The sequence below is a fragment of the Pinus tabuliformis genome, chromosome 8 (genome assembly GCF_031772625.1).
Source record: "Pinus tabuliformis cultivar Carrire ecotype Pingquan chromosome 8, CPIR1, whole genome shotgun sequence".
NCBI classification, from domain to species: Eukaryota; Viridiplantae; Streptophyta; class Pinopsida; order Pinales; family Pinaceae; genus Pinus; species Pinus tabuliformis.
In genome coordinates this window covers 406,060,681-406,065,682 of record NC_142294.1, presented here as the reverse complement: position 1 = coordinate 406,065,682, position 5,002 = coordinate 406,060,681, and positions in this window count along the sequence as shown.

Sequence of the window (5,002 nt, the reverse complement as noted above, 5' to 3'; positions counted from 1 at the left end):
ACAATTTCTAGATGCCTTTTTTAAACCCAAACCACCATGATTTACCAAGAAACCCATGTTTGAATGGGTTTGGCCTCCCTTGACAGATTTGAGCAACTGTGGATTTGAGTTGTATCAACTCTAGCCCATATCCTAATTGGGCCATCTCTTTACACCACTCAACCACCTCGGGCTCCTCCTCCTCAGTCATAACTGTAAGAGGCCATCTACGTTTTGTATGAGTGAGTCCATTTATCCAATAATGTGTTGATGAGGGAGGAATACCATGTTTTTTGGGAGATGCCTGAACTAAGTATCCATTAAATCTATGTCATCAATTGCAACTAACATTTGTTCTTTTTTCCATCCTCCTATAGCACTAATATTTTTAGTTGAACTTGCCCCTTGGACTGTTGTTAATTGTGGTTCTGTGGTTGATGTTTTTATCACTCAGGTTGTTCCCCAAAAGAAGTGGGAAAAGGGAATACGGCTGAGGTAACCACTAACCAATCTTTTAGATGCAGATTCTACCCAATCTGCAGCCAGAGAGGGCTCTCTCTTTATGATTTAGTTTTGTTTAGCTATATGTTAGGCTAGTTATGAAGCACAAATGTTTATTTGTTTGATTTTGGATGTTGACATTCAATAGAACAGGGCTACAAAGTATGAGAAGTTCCGACCATTGGGTTAATGGAGTCAATGAAAATAAACTTTTTGGTATGGTTTCTTTGGCAAAAGGAGGAACTACAGAGCAAGATAATTAACCATGGAACAATCTTCAAGCTAGAATAGGATGAAATGGAGTCAGGGAATGAAAGGAAATTAAGGATATTTCATTATGCTAATAGAGGGAAAATGGATAAATATTACCAAGGAGCAGTTAAGAATTCCTTAATTATATTCAGAGTGTAAGAACGAGGGAGATAGGAGCAGTCAAGGATTCCTACCTATGCTAGTCTTGAAGAAAATGTAAAAAGTGACAGGAATTGAACATAGAGTACATCGAAGTAAATTCTGGGCTATTCTTTTTTCCTACAACTTAGAACATGATACTTAGATGATATATAAAACTCAGAAATAGTAAAACAAGAGTTAAAAGACTTATTGATCCATGAGATAATCCAAGAATTCTGCAACATGGGCTTCTGCCATCAATTCCATAACCAGAGAGTTCATCAGCAAAGCATTCCAGCAATCTTTATTCAGAAGAGTTCTGAAGTTTACAGTGCAGGTCCAGAATGATATTCACCAACCAACACCAATACATCTCTAGGGGAGGTATTTATACAAAAAGAGTTACAAAATATCTCATAGAGAAAATATCAAGCAATAACTTTATCCATCTACTTCTACAAAGGAAGTAAACGACATTGAAAACAGGGGGCAATGAATGTACGAGTAATTTCTGCCATACTGGTTGCCTTAGGTGGTCAGATATATTTGACTTTTTAACTCAACAAGTTGGTCGGTAGCTATCTCTTTATTTTTTGTCCCTACATTGTTGTCCCGGCCCTTTCATCTGTGCCTAATTTTGCTTAATGCGTTTTGGTGTGACTTCCTTCCTCTGTTGTTTTCATTTTTATAATATGTGGCATGTGCATTGAATTTGATTAAATGCAAATGATCAAAAGAGAATTAAAACTACATTGGTAAAACCTCTAACATGCTCTGCCACCATTGGTCTGTTAGCAACTAGTGTCTTTGTAGTTTTATCAATATTTCATCAGCTTCGGTATACCTATAGAAATTGGGCTAGATTTCAAAACGATGTGTTATTTCATGCTAAAAATAGAACAAAGTTTCCAACTTTTCATATTAGCTTTGTCCAGAGGGAGGTAGTAGGTCTTCTGAAGTGCTTGATGATGTTGTGATCTGATTGGTAACATATGTATTCACCCTGTGAGCATATTGTTCATGTGTCAACAGTCTCTAACTGCTGGTTAAAAAACTGGGTAGACCCTTTTGCTGCAAGACTGTAAACTTTTCTATAAAAGCATTTATTTCTATCTGCATTTCTTGACACTTTCTCTCCAGATTTTGTATAAAATTCCTCATAGTCAGCACCTTTTTAACTGTCAAAATGGTACTTGTTCTATCCCTGATATCTAGAGTTGCTAGTTGTTCTTTGGTATGAGTATTCAAAAACTGAATTAGTCTATTGGCCTGTTCGGGCATGTTTCCCAATAATGCTCTGGCCTTTTGAATCTCTACTTGGGCCATTTCTATCAATTCAATTTGCTCATAGATAGTCTGTATTGATCTCCATTGATCAGTGATGGACTGGCCAATTTTAGTCCACAAAATTGTTTTTATTTCTGATAGAGGTTTATGAAGAGCAAGATCTTTCTCCAAGGATTTTACCTTATTTTCCAAGGCCTTTACCTCTCTTTTTTTTTCAGCCACAGTTTTTTTAGATTTATCATAGCTTACCTCTAACTTGGCCAATTTTTTTTGGCTTCCTTCAGTTATGTCATTTGGAGTTCTAATTCTTTTATTTCTTTCATCATCTTTTCCATGCTCATGCTGGTATCTGGTACTATTGTTGTTGCTGCTGAAGTATCTGTGACTGATGTACTTACTACTGGGACAGTAGGAGGTATAGCTATTGTGGTAGTAGGAAGAGTTGTTTCTGGTGGCTGGGAGGTCGACACTCCATGCTTCTCTTTCATTGCTTTCTCCAATGCCTGCTCTGTTTCTGCTAATCTCTCATTCATCCTCATTAGTAAACCCATCTAGTCCTCCTCTACTTTCTATTGTGCAACTTCTGTGGTTTGTGGATGCATTGTAATCAATAGCTTTAATTGCTTTTTGAGGGCTACACTGTCTTCCTCCTTCTTTCTTATTAATGCTTGGATGCCTTTGGGATCCTTGGGATCATGTCCCAACTCTATGATGATTTCTTCTAAGGATTTAATTCTGTTATCCTTAGCCAAAGAAGAATCTTTTTCCAATTCCAATTAGGCAGAAGTATTATGTAATGAATTTTGCAATTTTGGAGCTAATAATGATTTGTCTGCCAAGGTGGACTACACCATTTCTCTGGTTTGTTTATGTAATTCAATCTGGTCCATTGGGTGGATGTCTTTAGAGAGAACTTCCAGATTGGTCCTGATATAATCAGCAGCTGACTGTGGCTGCTGCATTGTGGGCTTGAAGTGACTAAGGGTCATTTTTCCTTCTTGTATATCGTATGCTGCCATTAACCTTTGTTGATTTGTGGGGGCCATTCTCAGCAATTGATTATAAAGTTGGATCCTTATTGGCTCATTTCTAGCCTTTATTTCAGTAAATGCTTTCTTGATATCTAAGCCTTGCTTGCTCTGTTGTTTTCTTTGTGGCCTGGTGGATGTAACCTTCACACCATGCTGCCTCTCTAGCTCTTGCTAATATGAGCTAGTTGATGTTTCCAGAATTCGAGGAGTCTGTTGTTCAGTTCTTCCCTCACCTCTCAGGTTGCCTATTGTTTCTTCCAAGATTTCCTCTTCAGAGTAAGGATTTAACCTTTGCCTCTTTTCCCCTTGCTGTTCTATTGGTCCACTTGCAGGTGTGTCTTCTTGCATGTCTCTTTTCTTGCATCTTTCCTCATTAAGATGAGTTTGTAATACAGGGATTTTAGGTACCTTTGTTTGTGTTGAAGGACCTTGCCCTTGGCTTTTTTCCTTTGATGTATCTAGCTGGTCTGCCATCATATCTTTTTGCTCTGAATGCAACACTTCTTTTCCTTTGGATGTCGCTGCAGGTGGAGTACTTTCTTGGGCAGGTTGTTGTGAAGTTGTAGCAGATGATGTGCCCGCTCCAATGTGTTGAGGCAATTTGAAAGGGACCTATCCAAAAGAGTCCAGGTCAAGTGTTTTTTCAAGCTCTTTCATTGCTTTTTCCAATTTCTCTTCCTTAGTAATCTCTTCTACTAATGCGCTTCTACCAATTCTTGTTGGTTAGCATATTGTTGAATTTCAGGGATTTTGTGGTGAACATATCATGTAAGCTTGTTTTTGACTTTCCTATAACTTATGAAATGTTCAGGGTCATATGGTGCCTAATAAAAACTTTGTTTCAGCATAAGTTTCTCCCTTAAAATCTTATCGACCTCTTCCCAGGCTTCCCTTTTATTGAAGATAAAAGGGCCCAACTGATTTCTTATTTTAATTTGTGCTTTTTTCCTAGCACCATAGAAATGAGTCAAATCTGAACTAATAAATTTCCTAATGTATTCCAGGGCAAACAGCCTCATAGGGACATACTTTGGCATCTTGTAGGGGGATAATTCACAACCATAAATCCTGATCATTGTGTGATTCTGGTAAAAATACCAGTCACCAATACTGTAGTCCTTTGAGAGATGCAAATTTTTTGCATTTCAGCAGAGAGTCTGGCAGGAGGATTTATCAATAATAAAGAAGTAGCTGGATATATGAACAGGTCAATAAACTCACAATATGTATAAGGAGAGTTATGGACTTCATGGAATACTAAGGTCCAGAAAATTACAGACCTCCTTTCTCCTTTTAGGTCCAGCTTTCTAAGAGGAATTTGGAAACTATCAGGTTGATTGTACAGCAGCAAATGATATATGTAGGATGTGTATTTGAACACTCTTTCTCTATCCAAGCTCATGAATTGCTCATGGATTTTATTGGCTATGAAGGGGGCATAATCATATTGGACAGCAGGGGGCTGTCTTGGAGTGAGCATGGACATCAACACTAAGATATTTTCATCAATATACTCACTGGTTTTGAAGCCCAAGATATAGGAAATCATATCAGTAATGAATATACCAGCTTCATTGAACCAGACCTGATTAAAAGGAGGTGGCTGCCTGGGCTGGCTTTCTGGTCTCATGAATAATTGAGCTATTCTGGTTATCTCTGAACTGGGCAGTTTGGCACCTTGGTCAAGCAAGAATTCCATAGTGAGAGGAGCCAGAGGCTGAGTTGGCTTAAAGTGCAGCATCTCATTTATGGATTGAGGAGTAATATAGAAGAGGATAGTCTCAGATGGAGCCATAACTGCTCTTTTTGTG